At 38.1% G+C, this 23,169-nt stretch overlaps 1 protein-coding gene across 4 annotated transcripts in view; it reads right to left on the minus strand.

The window, feature by feature from the left end:
- The window catches only part of OTUD7A (OTU deubiquitinase 7A), a 98,984-nt gene that overhangs the window by 71,784 nt on the left and 4,031 nt on the right, over window positions 1-23,169 (minus strand). The gene's annotated exons all lie outside the window — the stretch shown is intronic.

Below are 23,169 nucleotides of genomic sequence, written 5' to 3' on the forward strand. Positions count from 1 at the left end.
CAAAGAGCCAGCTGAGATACACTTTGCATAGGGTAGCCACATTTTCCTGATGCTCAGGGCAGACCAAGTATTTCAGAACAAAAAACCTAGAACAGGAATCCCAAATTGTCCTCATGATTTGCACTATGCTTCTCAAGAATCTGTGCAAGTTTTTCCAGACAAAAAAGGTTTCTAGATTAACATGCACATTTTTCCATCTCTAAATCATAGCTCTGCAATTACCCATGTAACAGGGTAAAGACTGGCTTGGTCCATCTGCTGCCTACTGCAGTGTGGTCCCTTCCACACCCCCATTATCTCTACTTAGGTTCTCCAGAAGCTGATGCACTGGAAATTGAATATGGGAAGAAAGCTTTAATTACGTCTTACATTGCCATTTATGAGTTTCTGTCAGAAAACAAACTGAGTGTTTAGGTCAGACAGGATGCCAAGTTCTCTGTCTTAGACAAGCTGGATTTCTCTGCCATGTGCAAATCTCTCCCTCTGCACACTCACAGTACAGCCAAGCTGCATCTCTAGAGGAACTGTGACTCCAAGTGAATGCCCCATGGCTTGATTAGTCACTACAGGAATTCCCAGGCAATCCTCCGAAGGCCTCCAAAGCACCCAGACAAGAACCAGCCTCACACAAGTTCCAGACACAGAATCCCACAGAGAACAAATCACTGGAGCAGGACAGAATGCCCTTCTTTGTTACAGGTTGAACTTCCTAAGAACTGGTCATTCTGACACTGGCTTCAGGAGGGAAGAATTATCATTCTAGGGATATCAAAATCTTCAGAACACAGATGAAATAATTCACTATATTAAAATGCTAATTTATTTGTTTTAATTTCCCTAAAATTTAGAAGCTTTTGTGTGTGCTTACCAAGAGAAGAAAATAAAACCACTTTTTCTCTCTAGCTTCATCCTCAAAAATAAATAATGCAAGGCTGTCAATATTCTCCAGACCCTTTGGAAATTCTCACTCTAGCTAAATGTTATTTTATTGCTGAAGCAGATATTGATCAATATTCCAAGACAGAGTGAGCTACTATTCAGATTATCTCTATCTCCCTTATAAAAACATGTCCCAACCACAGGAAGGCAATTCTTGTGGGAGAAGGGAAAAAACCCTACCATCTTTCATAAGGGATTTGTTGTCTAGATCAGCTTAAGGGTGTACATCTGTGTATCACAGACTTTTATGAATACTGTCAATGCCACAGTAAAAACAAAATTCTGCTTCTATAACTACATGTTCCATCTGAGACACCAAGAAGAAATAATAATTTCAATTCTATGATTTGCTTATAGGGACAAAACAAACATAGTATTGGCCAAAGACACTGAACCGCTGACTCCCCGTGTTGTGACCTGAACAGAGGGGTGTTATCTGAGGAATAAACATTAAAGAGATGTCTTGGGGAAAACTGAACTAAACTGCAACAGCTCTTCCCTAAAATATTTTAATGTCTCCAGAGGACCAAGAAAATAACTTTTAAACTATAACCTGAAATAAGATTTTTGCTGAATTTGTGTAAATTTGTATGGACTTCCACCAGAGGAGCTGTCTACGCAGAGCTTTTACAACCCACCCTGGTACATGCACCCTCATGGTTTTATCTACACTTCCTGTCTCAGTTTCATTTCCTAACAAAGGTTTGCAAATGATTTCCAAACAAAATAGCAAAGAACTGTCTGGGAGCTCAATGAACACATTTGTCCCTGAATGAATGAAGAAAGCAAAGAGTAATAACACGGAAATTTGTTCTTGGAGAGGGCCAGGATTTAGTCCATTGGTAATCCTGTCCCCCATGGACATTCATATTCCAAATGCACAGACAATTGGAGCCAAATGGAACAGCTTGCAGAATCAAAATCTACCTGAGCAATGCTTCCCTTGACCTTGCAGGCACTTGTCAGACTCAGTTGAGGGCTGTAAGCACTCCCATCCAAAAATGCTGCAGTGCTACCTGACTCGGACAGGTCACGTAGAGCAGGTTACTGAAAATTGCAGATAATGTGCAATTCAGCTGGCTGATTGTAAGCACATAAGCTTTCCTATGGAAGAGCCCTGCTGGAGTGAGGTTTTCAGCAATGATCACTGCTGAACCCTTGAACTAGTGCAGAAAACCAGATAATTAGCATAATGTAGATACTCTCTGTCTCTAGAGATTATATATATAAAGTAATACATTCTTTACAGTTTACATTATTTTCTCAATATTTCAGTCTAGATTTCTTAAATTCCGTTTAAAACAACGTTTAGTTATTGCAACATATTTTAGAACTAATACAATATCATATGAAGAAAAGGTCGAAAGATTTTTTTAGGAAGTCTTTAAGTCAAGGTGCACTTGATGCTGTTCCATGGATCAGAAAATCACCAATATCTGCTGTATGCTGCTTACAGTTAACTGGAATTTTCCCCTATTATTCTACCCATGCAGTGTGCCAGTGGACAGATGGCAGCAAGGTACAAAATACGTAATGGACACAGATCAGCTGCATGATAGGGAACTTGTACATTTTTCCAGTGTTTCCAGGTTTATGTCAAGCATGGACTCTTAGAAAAAGCAAGTATATTTACAAGCATGTATAAATAAAAGAAGCATGTATTAGCATATTCCCATACACTTCCATAAATTAATTTTTTCATAAACAGAAGGGGAAGGAATTTTTCTCTTTCTTGGTTTTCTTCAATTGCAGTCACAATTGGCCACATTAAAATAGGAAGGTGAAACATGCAAGTGGAGAAACATTCATACAATGCTGTGCACAAATTAAGAAGAAAAGGGGTCAACAATCACAGAGCTGCACACACCAGAAGGCTGCACATTCCTGCAAGAGGCTTGCAGTGGTCACAGGCTTTTATGCCCGTGGGCTGCCTTGAAGGGCAGTAGCTTGTGACTTACAACATGAACAAACTCATGCCATAAGACACTTCCTCTGAAAAGAACAGCCACACTTTTCCTTACTCATCCAATTAGGCACATGGAATGACGTGTACACTGAGAAAGCTTTTGTCTTAATTTTTCCATTAAGTGCAATGGCCACAGGAATATTAATTTTCTACAAAACAGCAAAGCTGTTCTTTCAGTTGTCAAGATCTGTAATTCAAAAAATCATAAGCAGGGAACTGCAGTCAATCACTCTGAAAACTTGGTCAAGTATTGCTTTCTTAACCTGAACTAGCAATGAATTATTATTTTGAAATTTCACCAAACGTAAACCAGAAAAATTAAAGTTACAGTTGGACTCATATCAAAAGTAAACTGAAATATTTTTGTTTAGATGTCCAACACCCTGGACACCTACAAAGATGTAACAGAAAGGTGTTTACTGGGGTTTTTTCCTCCCCTTTCACTACATTTTTCTCAAAACTGAGTAGATTCTGTCATTTACTAAAGATACAACTTTTTAAGAAAAATTATTAATAAAAGGTTCATCAGAGTTTTGTAGTGAACAAAGGGGAGAATTAAACAAGACTTTTTTAAAACTAGAGTTTTGACAAATTAACAAATTAAATTTGTTCTAAATATATAATTTTAAAAATTGGCATTTTATCCTCTTAAGTTTAAGAATGAAATTGAAGTCAAAGTAGTAATTTAAAGGACAGTGGTGTAATTCAGAGTCTCTGACTGCCTATCTCTTGCATAAGGCAAGCCAAAGACATGAATTCTGTCATCTTTGCATGAAGCCCATGACTTCCATTGGAATGGAGTTAAATCCAGCTGGTCAGTCACTAGAGGTGCCCCCCAGGGCTCAGGTTTGGGGCCAGTCCAGCTGCAAATGACACCAAGCTGGGTGGGAGTGTCACAAGAAGGACAATGAGGTGCTGGAGCAAGTCAGCCTCTTCTCTTAAATAACAACCAACAGGGTAAGGGGCAATGGCTTCAAGTTGTGCCAGTGGAGGTTCAGGTTGGATATGCGGAAGAATTTCTTCACTGAAAGAGTGGTTAAGCATTGGAAGAGGCTCCCCAGAGAAGTTGTGAAGTCACCATCCCTGCAAGAGTTCAGAAAATGAGTAGATGTGGCACTTCACAGCACAGTTAGTGAGCCTGGCAGTGTTCGGTCAAAGATTGGATTGATTAACTTGGAGGTCGTTTCCAACGTTAACACTTCTATGATTCTATACATTTAAGCTACAACACTGATTTTAGGAAGACAACCAGCACTGATAAACGACTTCAGCTAGTGGAAAACCCCTCAGAATCCAGCTGGTTAATTAAACTTGCCACCGAAAATTTGGTCATTTGCTTCCATTCTGCTCTATCTAGCCCCATTTTCTAAGTCATGGAGCTCATTATACCATGTCTATGCTTAAAAAGATATTCCTATTATTAGTAGTCTTCTTTTCTGTTCTGGTAATTTTAGGCAACAATTAAATCTCCTCTTACCCTTTCTTCCCCCCATATAGTAAATAGTTAATTTTTACTTTTGCAAAGCTTGTCTTTTAAGAGATTGTAGAATTTTCAGCTCTCATCTCACATATAGGCAGATGAGTGCCCCTACAGTACTGGAAACCCACTTTCAAAAAAATGAACGCAATGAAATTTACCCTTAGGCTTTAAAAAGACACTTTTACAACTCAATAAAGTCCCTTATTGAGCTGCAAGCAGCCAGCAGGATTCTACGTGACAGTACAGGACCTTTGGGCAGTCAGGACAGGGACCCTGACAGTCACACCTGACAGTCACTGCCACTCTTTTCCATTCCCAAGTGTTCACTGGCAGTTTGCACACTGACAGCCAAGGACACCATTAAATGCAGTTGCTTATCCACCTTGCCTGTTTCAGCCAGTCAGGCATGGCAATAGGTTTTTAGCTTAAGACATTTTCTTCGTCTGGAAGTTGTTAGAGCATCTCATAAGAAGACAAATTTCCTTTTCATTCATAAAGGGCTGACTAGAAAACATCCCAGTTACAAATACAGAGCTCTCTCAACTGCTGAATGTTGCCCCTCACACTTGCATGGGTGGGCTGTGAGCCTGCACAGATCTCTGACCTCACAGAAACATTTATTAAAAAACCTCAACAAGTTTGTGAAGGGCCTTCCTATTTAAACCAGTACTAGGCAAAACTTACAAAGAGTATCTTGCAGAAAAAAAACACACCTACTGATATGGAAGAGGAACTGATGAACAAAAGCTAGGTCATCTTTAAAAAACATTGCGCTATTTTGAAAAATCTTCTGGGGTCACTCTTTTCAGATATGTTGGAAATGCTCAAGTTATAACCTTGAAATTGATACATAATAAATGACTTTATTACAAGGTTGTATTGTAATAAGTAAACATAAGACACTGATTTAGATAAATTTTCTTTTATCGCTTCCTAACTTCTTAGTCATTGGATTTGCAAGCACAGTCTTCTGCTAAGGTAGCTCTTGCAGTATGGATTTTTGTATTGTTTGCTTATTGTACAAATAATAAACTGCAGGCTTTCAGAACAGCTTTTACAGTGCTGTGTGCACACCAGGCAATGCAGTTTTCAGTCAAACTGCTGAAAATATAAGGTGAATTTTCATTACCAAGTACGTTCAGAAAATATGCAATTTCTTTGTGTTATTGAATAAATAAAACCCAACAAAACTGCATGAAAAATCTGTACCTCAAGAAGGATTCTACCAAGCCCCTAGAAATTTTGTTTTATGTAGAATTATATATATTTAGGAACTACTGATAGAAGCAGGTAACCAAGCACTGGGGTACAATTAGTGGGTTTTAAGTCCAGAAAACGAATCTTATGTTCACTGGCATCCAGCAAGCAGTGAAATGGATCCTAATCTCTGAAGTCAAAATGGCAACAAAAACCCCTGCAATGTTCTATTGTTGGCAGAGCTGTACCTCAGCAGACACACATCTTCCCATGTCACAAAATGAGCCTACACATTTTGTCTACCATCTACTGCAAGAGGAAGAGAAATGCTGATTCCTTTTATAAAAATCTATTTATTTCCTGGCCACTCCTCTGAAGAATTGGAGGACTCATTAGATGAGATACTTCAATGTCAGAGGCAAAGCTCTTTGGACACCTGCACCAGTGCTGCAATACCAATCCTGCAAAGAAAGCCTTTGGCACCCAGAGGATGCGAGTGAGACCCCAGGCTCTGCAAGTTACTTGGCTTTCAAATATAACAAATGACAAGAACAAGAGAGGGATTTTGTTCACTGAAGACTCTGACACTGTATATATACCCAATAGTGAGTCCCTATCACAGACAGTCCAGCTATTCAAAAGCATCAGCCTTTCTGGGGAAAAAAAAAAAAAAAAAAAAAAAAAAAAAAAAAAAAAAAAAAAACAGAAAAAGGCAAAAAAAGAAAAAAACCTGCCCAAAACCCTGCCAATACACCAATACACACAGGTATCAACAAAATGAAAGACACAGCAGCTTATGGCTCTTTTGCAGAGGTCTTCTTGCTCAATGACTGATGGGGCAAAATAACTGCAACTTTAAGTGATACCACAGACACTGTAGAAATGATGAGATTTTTTTGCAAGTAGACATCCTTCTAGTAAACTTAGGAAAGTTTAACAGGAGTTTTCCAGGGTCTAAATAACAAAATATTTAGTGTACTGTACTGTATCTGGGAGATTCAGTTGCCTCTCTAACAGTGGACAAGACTGTCTGGAAAAGCTGTGAAGTCAACTGTTCCTAAGCCTGGAGGGAAGCGTATATTTTAGTGTAAAATTAATTTAATTATCATAGCTCATAGGAGGGATTATTTAAATTATTTTCCTTTAAATTATAATAAGACCATGTGACAAATATTCCACAAATAGGAATATACTGATGCAAGGAAAACCAGCTCTGTTAAAATTTGCACCAAATAAAGTCCCTCTCCCCAGCCTGTAGATACTGGATGGCAGGAAAGGGATTAACAAGGAGTCTTCTGGCTACTCACACACTTAATGTGCTCCTTTGCTGAAAACCTTGGAAACACACACCATTCATTTATTTAGGCCCTTACCAGAAGCCCTTTTTCCCCAAACTTCAGAAAGAAAACATGTCAAAAGCTGCTTGGACTTCTGATATTCCAAAAATTAACACAGCATGCTACAGCTATGCTCTTTGCCATGTTCCAATTTTTCGTGCTTTCTCATTTAGAGTCATATTAGCTGCCTAAACATGTTTCAAGCTTGAAGACAAGAAAACACCTTCTAAAATTACAATAAAGTAGAAATAAAGTTGCTGCCTTGGTGAACCAGTAACACGTGCAGAATTGGGGAATATATCGCCAGGGGTGAAAATATTACTTAAGATAAGCTGGTAAACCAAGTTACCAATGTACAGTCCCAAAAACCCGTTGACCTTTGTTCCATCAGCCAAATTATTGAGAAAATCCTTCTGAGACACAGAAAACAAAAGAACAGGAAAGGGGAGAGAATATGTCAAATGATGAAACTTAACAGAAATAACATTGTTATTTATAGGAAGTCCTCCATCCAATTCCTAGAGAGAAAAACGAATCAAAAACACTTCCTGAAACACAACAACTACTAAATCAAAGCTACTGCAGTAATGTGAGTATTTTATTAGGTAGTAAGTTGCTCAATTCCCTTTCCTACTAAAAGATCCCATTTTAGAGTCCCCACAGCTCAGAATCATTACTTTTGCATTCTGTCCATCTTTCACTGACCACAGCTGTGGCTCATCTTTTGGAGAGGGACAATCCTGAGTGCACCAGTGGAAAGCTGCAGATATTTTTTCCCATGATAGCTCCCAGAGCAAAGCCAAGCCTGTGTCAGGAGCAGGAGCACTGTGGGAGCAGCTCCTCTCCTCCTCTCTCTTTGGGAGCAGCACTTTCTGGAGTGCTGCATCCGAAGTTATTTGCTTCAGTACCTGAAGAAACAGCTTAGCTCATCAATCAAAAGCACATTCTCAGACACCCACAGCAAAACCACCCCCACACACTGTAGGCTAAATGTATATGTGTACCAAGAAAAAGAAAATAATGATTTCTGATAGATGAACAAGCTTTTTAGAAAAATAAGTGTTATCATTTAATTACTGAATTTGTACAGCATCTTTAACTACCAGTTGCACAGATTGCAGTAGTACGCTAGATAGAAAATTCAGTAAATTCTGTCTCAAACTCCCAGTCTAAGCTGTTGCATTACAAAACGATTCTTATTTGAATAATAAAATTAATTTTAAAATTAACTGGATGATATACCAAACCAGAATTTATTTTCAAAACCTATGGAAGGTTTTGAAACCCCCAGAAAAGGGGATGGTGAAGTATTCAGGCATAAATTTATACTTGCTTATTTGAAATATTTGTTTCCCACTGCTACAAATACATTTTACAACTATTTTTGTACAGCATTCTTTCAGAAAGCTACAGTACTAGGGCTTGCATTCTGCAGCTGCTTTGATTTACAGATTTTTCCCTTGGATATCTGTAGAATTCATTTCTCACTTAGCCTTAACTATCACATTTCATTCTCCAATACATGGAATCTCCTATACCAAATTTGATTGCCTTTCAGAAAGGCATCTCATCAAACTCAGGTCTTTCTAAAGAAAAAACACGTCAACAGAATTAGAAAATCTTTTGTTCTCAGTATTTGAAATTCTTTCGGATTGTATAATCCAGCCTATTGAAAAAGATAAACTATTCAAACTGAGTCTTCACGTATCCACCCAAACCATGGAACATCTATGAAACACATGCCATTAATCTTGTCCTAAACAATTTCCTACATAATCTATTCTGTTATCTAGAACACAACCCAAACTGGATATTATATCTGCCATCTAATAGCTGTAGACCATTAATAGCATTTCTGATTATACAGAAGTACGTATTCCTCAGATAAAGCTGTATCCAATCATCCAAGTCAAGCTACTTTGGACTTTCTAAAATGTAGAAAAGTAAAATATTGCTGCCAAAAAAAATATTCATCAGAACTGTGATAAAAAAAAAATTGTGTGAAAGGCAGCATGCTGGAACTTTGAACAACCTTACTGCTTCTCATAATTTGGAAGAAATGAAAATTATACCAGTGATTTAAAGGAAAAAGCAAGCTTTTACCCCTCATGAACTGTGAGCATATTTTTTACTGTCTTACTTCTCTTAATCTGGGAAATGTGTAGTGACTGCTCATCAGCACACGCCTGCAGGCCTCAAGTGATACCCTGGCTATGCTTCCTTACCCTTTCACTCTTCTGACACTGCTGCTTTCTTCTAGGGCTGTGTTCAGGAGAGGGCTCATGAAAGTCACATACTTTATCTCTGCATTTTGTGCCTTAACGACCATGCAGAATTATTGTACAGCTGTTGATATGTGTAATTTAAAAAGAAAAAAAAAGACTGCATAAGTAACAAATCTCAGAGAACTGGCACTGCTGAGGTTGTTTATGGCTTTGGAGAGGTGGGGATGAGTGATTTTGCTGACATTTGCACTTGGACACCATTGAAACATGAAACAAAAATGGGTCATGAAATGTATATTAGTTTCTCCACACCACTGGAAAATAACACTACCTTCTTCCCAAAAGAGACATAAAAATAAAGAACCCTTCATGATGGCTGCTTTCTGCAGAGCTCACATAAATGGCTTCTAGCTGTCACTGTCTGGCCCAAAGCTTAATTCCACTGAGCTGCTGAGAACAAAAGAGAGTGATTAAAGCAATACAGTGTCACTTCCAATACTGGTTTTGCCGTATAGTGGGACAATATAATAGATCAGCATCCCCAACGTAGTTTGGAACTCCAGCATGTGTCTGCTGTACACCCCAACTCACAAATCTGCCTGATAGACTTTAGGCCACATTTTCTATATAGCTGGAGACTACTGGTTTCATGTAAAGCTGCACTGATCTGATTTTAATAGTCCCAGCACAGAATGTGCAGGATCTGACTTCCAAAGCTGAACTCCCCTAACAGGTTGAATATGCAATAGTGCTGAAGATATCAAAGACTATTTTCCCTTCTAAAACACAAACATCTGTCAGTCTCTCCTCTGCGAAGATATCAAAGACTATTTTCCCTTCTGTCAGTCTCTCCTCTATACAGATGTAGTAACTTTTTTTACTTGAAGATGTTTTCTTGATTATGAAATCCTAAAGATTCACTACCTATTGTAACTTTTACTTTACAATCCAGGCAATGATCGGAACACATTAGTTAACTCTAAAAAACCATAACAAGCAACCTTTCCTTGGATAATCTATTAATTCATTTTGTGATAGAACTCATAGCACAGCTATATGAGGAGCTCCATGGTAAGCTTCACCTAAAGCAGACAGTTGTAAATTTCTAACTATAAGTGAAAAAATTCTCTGCATTCCATATCTGCTTCAAATTTTGCTTTTAATAAAAGGAACTGCAACATACATACCTTCTGAAGCAAAATGAGTGAAAATATAAATAAAGCAATTTGAGGAGGTCTCAAGAAAGAAAGAAAGAAGTGCTATTAACTTTAGTATTAGGGAGAGGTTCAGAGAGATGACACTAATGTAAGAAGGGACAGGGTGAAGCTCTTGGGTTCCAGTCCAAATCTCTCAAATCCAATACTCTAAATGAGAGTCCAAACTCTAAATTTAGGTGTCTAAAATTAAAAGGGCCTAAGGGGTCAACAGTCTGTCTTTCCAGTTTATTTAAGAAACTGTACCATTATTCAACTGTGTGAAGAAAAATAACCCAAACCAAATCACAAAGATCATGCCCTAAGTTCAAGAGCCCAGGTTTAACATATAACGATTTGCTGCATTCTATGCACTGATTTTCCCTGAAGTTAAAACTTCTGCCTCAGCCACAGGGGTATCTTTGCTCACAATATTCTGAATATCAAAAACCCTCTTCACTTGCCATGGGCAGTAATACAGCTGATTAACACATGTATTAAGCAGCTGTTCCCTTCAGTTTTTACAAACTTGGCAATTGTCTTCTATACACTCCATCACTCCCCCCCCATCCCCAGCCCCGTTAAGTGATCTATCAAGGGAAGAAGTACAATTCGGAATCTGAGTGTTAATCCTCCAAATATTTAGTAAACTACAGTTGGGAATGATTGGAAGTTATAGAACTGTGCTGTCAGAAGATGCAATGACAGGTTAATAGGAGTTGAGAAGCTCAACTCCTGATTTTAAAGGGTCATTTTAATTTTTTTTTTTTACTCTCCTTTCTTCTGCATCTTTGAGAAGTTTTTAAGACAACCACAAAATATGTACACTTTTGAGTGGACTATTACGTCTCCTGGCTACAGCACCTGACTCTAACTCTGAGGAGAGATGTGCTGTTACTCTTCCATGTCTGCACTTAGCACCTGATGGATACATCAAGATGGTGATTATCATAACATCATTCTGCAAATGCTCTTCCTGGGGCAGGAAACGTTTTAATAACAAGAGATCTTAGTTGATGAGCCAATAACCACATAGCCACTCAGCAGGAACCCAACTGCCCTTTCAGTGCCAGGTTTGCAGCAACAAACCTCACACACTTTGTACATAACATTCGCTGTCCTGCAGAAACAGAAACTGTGACAGTTCAATCATGTCTGGCACCTGTGAGATTATTTTCATCCCAGGTCATGTAAGAATGAAATAATGAGGTGGCATTGCAAATCCTTGCTGTTAATGATCTTTATATTAAACCATATGTGAGAGAAAAAAAGAAAAAAAAAAAACCACCAAATCAAAAATACCCACCCCCAGTACAAGATTAGAACAAACCCAAATTCAAAGAAAACCTATAATGAAGAGCATAAAAAAAATCCTGCATCATTCACTCCCTAATAATCTCATTGGATCCCAAATCAGCTCCCTTGGGAAGCCAGAATGGCCAGAGCTCCACTACACACTACACCTCTCCAGCATCGCCTGCTGCAAGCCTAGGACACACAGGTGAAAGAGAAAGGAAGGGACTATGGAAAAAGCTTGCACTGGCCAGCAGGAACAGAAACTATTGTGTTCTAGATGTACATGTACATGCATATACACACATATGCATCGACATTTATTCCACCCTAACAGTGTGTAAGTCCCTGTGTGGCAAAGATCTTTCTCCACCACAAATACAGAGAAGGCTTACCACTAGAATGCGTTTTGTCTTTGCATGAAGGTTGATATTTTATATCCCCAAGTGCTCCTGACCCCTTTTCTCTAATTGATTAAATGAAAAATAAATTCAAAAAGTACTTAAGACATCTCTTACAGTTCTTTCACAGAAGCAGAGCAAACTGCCCAAGCAGTACTTTGTAATTTCCTTCTAAGTTAAACCGCAGAAGTGCTTTTGTTTAGAACTGTGGCAAGCACACATTTTGCTACTATTCCTTTGGCTTCAGTCAGCAGCACAGCTCTTGGAGCTGGTTGAAACCTTCCCATTAAATTTGATATTCAGCAGCAGAAAGGATGCTAAACCAACAGAAGAAACCATCAGGCTCCACATTGTTTTCTCTTGGGAACACTGGACGTGCCAATAACCCTCTGATTAAAACACATCAGCAGAACCAAAAGCTGCAGAAACCCTACAAGGAAAGAACATGAGATGAGTATCTGCTCCTTGAAAGGCCTGTGGCAGGAGAAAATCAGAAGTTTCCTCATCTCTGAAACTGTTCTTCATATTCCAAATGCTTTCTCCCCAACATATCCTGAAGCATAAAAATAACAGCCAGAGAAAGTGCTCTGCTGCTTCTACAATGCAGTTCAAGGAAGCCCACTAACATTTCTTTCTAAATTTCTTTTATAAGCACCTTAGTAACAGGAAAAAAAATTGGACAGCCAGCAGTGAGAGGTACAAGTGATGCTTGTGGACCTTGACTGCCCCCAAACACTTTCTATTTCTGGGGTCAGCTGCCTCCAGGCATGAGAGAGCATCCAGCTGGACTCCTGACTCTGAAAAGTGAGGGGAAATGTGATCCTTCCCCATTCCACAGAGACACCCTCACATTAACTATGTCAGAAGCACCAGAGAAAAAGGCCATCAACACAAAGCTAGATGAAAAGATATAAAGGAATAATCAAAATTTGTAATAAGAACAGACATCTTTTTGCTACTATTAAGTCACCTTAATTTTTTTTTTAAATTTTACCTGTATGTTTCTACACTTACAGTGAATAGGGGAGTCTTTTGCATCATTAAAGGACTACAACACTACCTGAAATTTATCATGTCAAGTACTGCAGCATGTGAAAGTTCTCACGTTAGAATTCTCACATTTCACATAGAGTAAACTTTGAAATTGTCGTGTGAGGTGCAAAATGACAGTCACATGCTGTCCCTCCTGTTCTAGCACCAATCCACAAACCAAGTAAACTTAGAAATTCTGTGTGGAAGTATGCTGCAAAGGCAAGATACTCAGGTTAGTGAAGATCAGAGGCTATGACAAGGTGAATGAGGTTTTTCTAATGGCAGCAAACGTAGCTTTTGGCGTAAGTGCATCAGTGAAAAGAACAGCTCAACTGCAAATGCTAACAGGCAGCAGAGCAGTGGGGATGTGTGGGGGTCTGTGGGTGAGTGAAGCTGGATTCTGAACTCCCAGCAGTAGCCTGGTACTTGCTCCCTGCAGTCTGTACAGGCGGCTTGTAAACCTCAGTGACACCTGGACTAAACAGAAGGGTCACATTCCAAGTCCTCCAGCTAGCACAGAGGCAGAACGTGCAGTTAAAAAGGCTGCTCAAACTTTGTGTTTCTGCACATTAACTGTTTCAACCAGAGAAAAACAGGAGTTGAAGTGTTGAAAATAAAACAGTAGCAGTCTCAGAATGAAGAGGCCAAGGAAAGAAGGCAACAAAGATCATGACTGGCAACAAGAGAAAATCCTAGAGATGAGAGATTAATGGAGATGAATGCCAGGGGATGCCCAGGAACCCTGGCCAGCGTTTTCCAAGACTGGTAACTTCAAAGGGAGGCACAGCACAAATCAATGTAACTTTCTACCCAACCTTCTCAACCTAGCAGTGCTCACCCTGCAGGGAAAGGAAGACCCACTGAACGTAGAGGTGGCAGCAGAGCAGGTGAGGGATATCCCAAATGGGACCAGTGTGATGAAAGCCTAACTCTTGTTGGTTCTACAATAAACCCACTTCATGCTGGCTTTAGCTCTGCCTCACCTTTGACAGCAGCAATACTCAGTTTCCTCTTAGTTCTCCTCAGCAAGCTGTGGCCTACCTTTGGAATAATACTACCTGTTTATAGATGTTTAAGCACATTTGATTCACCAGTTACAAAATAAAAACAAACAGTAAAGAAAAAAATATATACACCTAATTCCCCCAAATCAAAGAATAATTAATTTTATACTGATAGTTGCTGCTACTTCATGGAAAACACAGCCTAACAGATTAAAAAAATAAAGATTAATCTAAAACTGAAGTTCAGAATTAATAATTAAAAAGTTAGGAATCCATTGAAGGATCTCAAAGAATTAATTTTCATTTCAAGATTTCTATTTCATGTTTCATGGAAAGAAGCAGGCAGGAGTATAAAAGCTTGAACAAAGAGCATCTTATTCTCCTGGGAGTTCATTTTATGCTGTAACTGGTAAAAAGCCTCTTTAAAAAGGTTATAAATACCATATTAATTTCATTAGGAAAGCTCCCATGGCATATTAATTTAATTTCTGGCACTGTTATTGCATCTTTTTAGATGCATAAAATCTTAGAGGTAATTTCATTAACAGTAAAGATCTGAGGAAGGCAACTAAAATATTTTAAACAGATTGGTGACAATTCAGCTAGAAAGCATGCAAGTTGACTCTAATTCTGTTCCAGTTAGCACCACCCTGACACACAAGAGCTAGCAGGTTCTGCTACTGAAGTTATGTTATCCCCAAGGCCTCTGTATTTGCAAAGACTGCATGAACAGCTCTCAAAAGATTAATGACCTGCTCCTTTATTTAAGGCAGATACTCATCTTCAGTGATCACATATGAGCTCTGCAGCTAAGCATGAAATTTAACAGCTGTCTTAGCTTATTCTGCCAAGAAAGAAGACGTTTTTCCCCAAACACTTGCTACCCTGGGCATTGGACTATTCTAGACATATAAAATACTCTAAGTGCCAACATGTGCAATAGCAGTGGCAGCTTCTCCATCCTGGCCTTGATTCTGCAGCCTGACTTTGCATACAGGACTCTGAAGCTACCCATGGTCTCAGCAAAGCCAACAGGAGCTTTTATCATAGGATAGAATTATAAAATGCAAGTAGATAGAAAGCAAGTCCTAGCAAAGAACATTTCACACTTTATGATCACTTTTACAAATGCAGGATGTTTACTTTGTATGTTTTAAGTCATGACAATTCTAAAACCCTCATACACTTACTGCTTAACTGAAACACGACCTCAGCTACCACACAAAAGAAAATCCTTTTCTTTCAGTCATTTTAAACCCAAATTCTTCACTCAACTTCACTCTTAGTCACAAGAAAGGTGATACAAAAGGGCTTCTTTGAACAAAGATACAACCTGTGTGTCCAAGGCTGCTACTTTTTGTGGAGTCATGATATTCATCTAATGAGTCTAAGAGTCTGTAAACTAGGAGTGAGAGTCTTTTCTGAAAAGAATGCTAGAGTTCAACAAGACCCATGGAATTTTAAGAAGAAATTCCATCACTGAGTTCTACAGCTAGAGTGATTTCAGGAGATCAGATCATAAAACCTCATAAATGTCCCACCAGCCTCAGCAAACTAATGAGTCATGTCCTGGACGTCTCTCCATTAAAATACTAAATCTCCACCACAGATGCAAAGTCTCTGAAGAATTTACCCTTTGATACATAGAAACTACACTCTGAAATAAAAAAGATAACATTTAAGCCCTAGTCCCCTTAACACTAAGGCAAATTCGGATAGTAGCAGTACATTTTCCCATTCTTTGGGCATTTCATTTGAAGGAGTTTTTTAAGAGGTAGTGAAAATTAATATTTTAGAAACTTTGTTTCATGACTGATCATCATTCACAAAGCAATTACAGCCCTCTGATTGACAAGCATGGGATTCCTAGGAAAACGTGGATTTAGAGCAGTTCTAGATGGGTCCAGAAAGGGAAAGGCTGGAAGAGAATGCTGAAATATCTGCCATATCCCAAAGACTACACCCTTGCAGGTTCAGTTTTAAACAGGCCTATCTAAGAGCTAGGAAAATGTTTCTTTTTCCACAGTACTGAAGAACAGACAGCACACATGGGTTTGGGACTTGGGTGCAACTCTACTTTTTCAGCTACAGAATCAGGGTTTTACAGATTGGCTATTAATGAAGTTTCAACTTTATGTGGAAGTTTAATCATCAGGACAATAATAAACTTTTTAAAAGTACTTCATTGGACCTAGAAGCTTAAATACAATTAAAAGAAATCATGTGATCTCTTAAGCACCTGTAGTCAGCTTTTCAACTGAGGCAAGGAGCATTGCAAAGTTTTGAAACAATTTTCTCCTGTATGGCTACTGATATAAAATAATTCATTTTAATCTGCCTCTGAAAAAAAAAATCCCAAATCAGATTTACCTCAACTATTCACACATAAAACTTAAATGGGCTATTGCAAAACATTAACAAAAGAGCTATCAAGCCACTGGATGTTAGAGCTATAGTCTGCTTTTTGCTACATTTGGTCAACTTTATTGAATCCTGAGCCATTTACACACAGAGAAAGATTCCAGAAGAACACACTTTGTGAATGGCTAGTAATTTATTTAAAGGAAACGTGCTTATTCTTAACCAAAATATGTTACCTGTAAATACTGTGAGATCCTGCTGCTAATTTTTTCTGTAAATACAACAAACTCTCTTATCTTATTTAACATGCATTATATGCAGTGACCCAATTTTACAGTGCAAGGCTTGAGGAAGGGCTGTTAGATCTACAAATATGTAACACCACTACATTCCAGCCAAGCAAACAGTGGGAACGTGAAAAAGCAACACTTTTTCAAAGAAGGAGAACTGCATATTATTAGCAGTTCTCTCCATCCAGATATTTTATTAAACAGACCATAAGTTTCATTTACCTGGCTGCTTAGGAATTTCTAAAAATTAAAATTAAAAAAACCCAACCAACCAACAAAAAAACACCCTACACAACTTCCCTGGCAAATTACTGAAGGATTAGCTAATTTCCTACTTGAAAATAATTTTACAAGGTTTAAAGATTTCTACAGGTTTTCAGCAAATATTTTTGCAATTTGACAGTAACTCATGCTTCTAGAACACGTCCATAGAGTCTTCAACTACCTTTTCCACAACCTTTTCTTTTGAAAGTAGTGAAAGTCCCTTATGACTGTGTACATAAAGTTTTATACCTACAGCTACTGCATTTCATTTGCTTTGTAACTTCAGCTAGAAGATCAAACAAAGGTCGCACTTTGCATAAACAGCTGTGCAGACAGGGAAGTTCCGCTTTGGCATTTCCATCTTCACAACACTTGGTGAACCCTTGTCTGCAGTGCTCATTATCTCAAATTACAAAACTACAATTAACACCAGGTTAAATTTATCATGCTATAGCAATAAAAACAAATAAGATAACCACAAGATACTATAATTAGATTTTCACTTAGTAGACATTTTTGCATCTAGATCTCAGGATTTCACTCTACAGCATTGAAACACTTTTAAAATTAGCTGCTCTTAAGACCACAAAAAACACAATAGTGATGAAGTTACAGGTTTCATGAAAATCTACTCTTTTTTTCTTCCTCTCCCTAAACATATTTTTATAGCCATATCCAAGAAAGAAATGGCTTGGAGATAAAGTATCACCAGAAATCACACCTATGTGGCAAACTATTTTATACAGTTACATTTCGCCCCATTTCAAAAGTGAATATACTGACATGGCATCATTTCAAATGGCTCAAAATAGACTTTTTTTCATAGATATTAGTCATGAGATGTGTTTTAAAATATCTGGGTCTTAATCTGCAGCTCTCTGACAGTAAAAGACAGTTTTATGGGTTTGAACAGATTATTGGTAATAGCGGTGAACTAAATCCACTTGTTGTCCATCCACTCTTTTAGTATTTCAGCTCAAAATGTATTTTACTGCCACAATGATTCTCTCTGAGGTAACTTTCTGCCAGAGATACTCAGATCTCCACAACTTCAAGGCTATTTTTTGGCCTTATTCTACTAGGAGAGAAGGCCCATTTCAGTGGCCTGGAGAGGGCAGACAGATGTTGCATTTTTAAAGCCCCAGACCTCTTTTTCTCCAGCTCCTAACGAGCATAGCAGCTTGACTGTCAAGGAATTTGTTAAAGAATCATTTTCTCTTCTACTGATAAGTCTCAGACACATAGAAGAAAAAATGGTGCACAGAAAACATACATACACCTGTTACTATAGTCTCTGTAGGAAACTAACTGGGGTAAAGCCATAGGACTATTTCTACCCAAAATATACAGTAAATTTATGTGCTCTCCCAAACTTTACCTCACAAAAATAAAACAACTTTTTATGGAAGTAAACTTAATTATGAAGTCCAAAGAAGGATATTCCACGTTTCTTTCTGTAAAGATGCATTTAATGATAACCAAAAGGTTTCAGAGATATCTTCTCTCATGAGTACATATCTCTCTATTTATACTGGATAGGAAAATATTTAATCTTAAATATGAGAGGCATGTGGAATGAAATCTGACAACTGAATAGCTCTTGAAGGGGCCATTTCTCATGTAAAGCATATTTTAGGACACAAAACTGGAGGAAGGAACATGCTAACAGCTCTGTTTCTCAAATTCTGTATCAAAGAAAGTCAAGAGATTATCACCTGGATGCAAATATGTCATCAACTCCAGACACTTAGAACTGAGCTGCTCAGGCTGAGTGAGTATTCATTCCTGGTGGTAGCAAATGGTAATGATTTATATTTCTGTGCTAATTGAGGTCTACACTTTGCAGCTTTGTGTGCTCATAATCAAGCACCTGATCTGCATTAGCACTGAGGGGGAGCAGCCAGCAATACCTCAACTGGAAGCACATGCATCAGGTTTTCCAGGATGAGTACATAATGCTTATCTGCAGACAGGAGAATATCATCTTTCTGAAGTCAGAGTGCTACCAAGCCCCATGTGCAACACACCACAGCAGTGAGGGGCACGTGTCAGTGAGTGACACAGGCTTGCTTTAAAGATTCCCCCATGTGTAATAAGTAATTAATAGTTTGTAGCATGTGTTTTTAACCACAAAACCAGTTCAAATAGACTTGGACCCTACTACAAAATTCTTATTAATTGTTGTTATTAATATTAATTATTATTATTCTCCCAGTCACAAGTACCGAGATTTAATTTCCAACTACTAGCCACTGTTTGACACATCCTCCTCTGCCAATCACAGGGATCTTCCTTTTGAAAGGTAAAGGAACAGAAAACAGCATTTGGGATGGATTAAGGGACAGGAAACAGGTATCTCCTGTTACAAAGATGATGCAGCCCAGAGAGAGATAACATAGTGATTATTGTTACAAACAACACAGCTCTGGATTTATGATGCTGCTCTTTCTTCTGCATGGGCTTTTATCTGTCAATGTCAGAAGAAATTTTGAACAATGCAGAATTATAAAAATGTAAACTGTGTTGCCCAGGAGATAATACAGATCTCTACATGGGGTTTCTTAAGAGAACCTTCATATAACATTTTTTCACAGCCTTTTGTTTCCTCTTATTCTTGCCAAGAAAAGACATCCTTTCAATAATCCTGATTAAATTCTGCTGAGTATTTACATCCTGACTATACACTAATGAATAGCTACCTTTGTATTTCCTGCCCAAAACTGTTATACAGTCCTTATCTACTAAGCATGCTCAGGTTGGAATGCCAGAGCAGAGAGATACAAGTGTGACTATACACAGTGACAGAAATATGAGAGAAAGAGCAAACCAGCAAAGCACTTCTGGCTGCCTCTCAGAAAAGGAGGATTACTCATATGAGTGCAAGCAACTTCTCCTACTTTATTTGAAACTCTGTCTTGAAGAATTGAACAGTGAACTGAACCACAACACAAACATCTAAGAAAACTTCAATTATAAACACAGATGTGAGTTCTGTACATCTGAGGTTCATACGCATCCATATAAAGAAGCCTGAAGACATAAACTGTCTATGAATAAGAAACATTTGGCTTTTGCAGTTCTCGTCAGCCACTGAGACACTCCCAACTACAAGGGTCAAAAATTCATTCCTTCACACAGGTCTTCTTTCAGTACAGAAGTACTACTGCAAAAAGTCCAGTATTAGAATATGTAATTTTCCTTCACCTGCATCCTGAGATATCAAAACTGTACACGATAAGAAGCTGTGACAATAGCTCATAGGGCCTCAAATCTCTGTGGAAAACCATCACTAAAACCTGGAAATGCCACCCTAAATAACTTAACATTGGCACACCTTCCCATAGTTTTATTTTGAACCTTGCTTTTTATGATTGCTGGAAAACCAAACATGACACACCAACATTGATATAAACCATTTCAGCTCTCATGATTTTTCATTTAAATTTTGAATTTTCAGTTTAACTTCACAATCTCCAGTTTTAATCCCCTCCTTGTAAATGCACGGCACTCAGGGTAATGAAAACGGATACTTTTCAATGGCAATTTCTTACCAGCAAACAACCTCAATTTAGCAAAGTGCAAACAGTGTATCAACCTGGTTTTATTTAACCTTATCCTCGTGCCTTTCTCCATTATATGTTCTTCTGTTAATTTGTTCTGAAAGGAAGCCTGTCTCCAGCTCTTAACTCAGCTGTACTTGGCAGAACAGATGAACACGCCATTCTAACTGAATCTTTCCCACATGTGAACTTTATCTACAGGTTGTATATTCTGTCATTCTTTCTGCTGAAATTACATAAATCTGCCTTCCCTTTATACTCTGTCTTTCCTTTAAACCAGCTGTACTTTTCCAGAGACAAATATGTAAAGAGTTGTTTAGAGAGACATGGAGGTGATTTCATTGCTTCACACTTAATTATATTTTGTTAAATCAATGCTTTATTTACACTAAAACAATCCTGTCTCATTACCATAATTTTATTTAATACACCTGTATGTCCTCCTCTTCCTAAGAATTGACAATGTAACAGCTCCAAGACTTAAAACAGAAGCTACTGGGATATTACATATTCTCAGGTAAGAGATGGGCAGTTGTTAAGGGATGGCAGAAACTGTTCCTGACACATCCATCTGCAATGCTTTAGTCTGGGTTCTGTTCTCAGGTAAGTATGTTATTCTGATTAGAGAAAGTGTGTTATCATCTCTGTATCTAAGAGTACAGCTTGATAGTCTGTGTTTTCTTGTACTGTCTGCTGCTTAGTACAGGATAAATCTAAGCAATAAACTCAAGTTCACCACCACCAAACAACTGTCCTTCACGCTGATCTCAGCTCTAAGAGGGAAAACTATTTAACACAGGATAAAAGCTCGTTTGCACTACCTCAAACTCTGCAGGCAACATAAGTGCTTGCACAGAAATTTAATCAGTATATAGCTAGTCAGATACATCTGTGTTCATCCCCCCATATCCTTGCCTAGCAATTTCCAACGGGGTCTAAGTACCTTACAGAGTCACTAATCAGCAACAGTGAAATGACCCAGTCCAACCAGAGACAGAGAGCAATACAAGCCAGGCACTGTTTCTTGCACCTTGTTTCTTGTTGCAATAGATCCCAAAAGAGATGAGAAAAGCTAAGCCAGTAAAGATATTAGTGTTATATGACGTTATTGGGCACTCTTGTACTCAAGATTTGCATAGTTCAAGTCAGATAAAACCCTTACAAAGTCAGGCTTCCCAAATTAAAGATCTTCCACTGCTGTGCTGTGTCTGTGTAGACACTGGCTATGGGACACAGTCACAGCCCTTCTTTGCTTGAAGAGTGCTTTTGAAGGAAATTATATTTCTTGTACTATTTAGAAAGTAAATACAATGGAGAAAAGTAAAGTGACATGAAAATAAATAGCAGCTCTGTAAGAAAGGTCTCCTACCCCAGTGCCCTTGTTCTTGGGACTAGAAGTCATCTGTGGGATGACTGAATTGTCAGTCACTCATGCATTTAGTGTTTCAGCAGTACCAATACAACAACCTGAGCCCGGTCTGCTGTGTAATACAAAGGAATTCATTCAGTATGTTTTTCAATCAGAAATACAACATCAGCAGAGTTTCATTCCTGTTTAGGTGCTGAAACATAAAAGACAGAAAACTAGAGAAGAATTTTTCATTCAGATTTCCTAATAGGCACTGATGATTTTACCAGTTTCTATGGCACTATCACCATGGCAGCTAGCCATTTTAATCAAAGGCATTCGAACACATTTTTGATAACATCACAGTATTACATCTCCTGGGCACACAGAGCAGTAACCACTTTGTATATTTCCATAGGACAGAGGCCACTAATGTCAGCAGACACCAGGATTAGAAATGTGATATTTCAAGCATCTAATTAAAGAACAAGTTCTCAGTGTTCCTTACTCTAATTCCGAAAACAATAGTGGAAATACAACCATTGTGACCAAAATGAGAATGAAAATTCTTCTACAGCTTGCCCAGTTCCTACATGGGTTTTGCCCCATCTTTGGTTAACTACTCAATGCAAATGATTACTCAGCAGATCATAAGAGAATGTGCAAATGAAAAAAAAAAAATCACTGTAGAGAACTGAGTATCTGCAAAGCACTGACAAATAAAAATAGCTACGTTACCCTTTGTACAAAACCCCCATACTTTGTTCTGTGTACAGGCTAAATTGAAGCATTGCATACAAGACTGAAATCGTGAGCAGAGAGCAGCAAATCTCAGGGTTCTGACCAAAGGAATTTTCAATGTAGAACAGGAAGCATTCTAATTTTACAAAATATATTGTGAAGCATTTGCAAATATGCTCAGCCTGGAAAATGTCCTGCAAGTATTGAAAAATACTTCCAGCAACACCAATCCTTCATGTCGTCTATAAAACACATAAGAAAATAATTTCTCAAACTAACTTAGAGCAAATTCATACTTTTGTCCTGAGATTTCTGGGTTTTTTTTTACTGAAAGCATATTTCAAAAGGCTGAGTTACTCTAAATAAATGGATTTATAAACCCTTTTAATAAAAGCTAGTAAGCAAGCTAAACAAATTCTTTGTTTCAAGCCTAAAGCTTTTCAAAAGGTCCATCCAAGAGATATTAAATAAATACAGAAAATGTCAATATTGCAGATAATGTCAATACAGATATTGTATTGATATCTCTATTGTGTCA

This window comes from Pyrgilauda ruficollis, unplaced genomic scaffold, assembly GCF_017590135.1.
Source record: "Pyrgilauda ruficollis isolate IOZ18807 unplaced genomic scaffold, ASM1759013v1 scaffold23, whole genome shotgun sequence".
Lineage (NCBI taxonomy): Eukaryota > Metazoa > Chordata > Aves > Passeriformes > Passeridae > Pyrgilauda > Pyrgilauda ruficollis.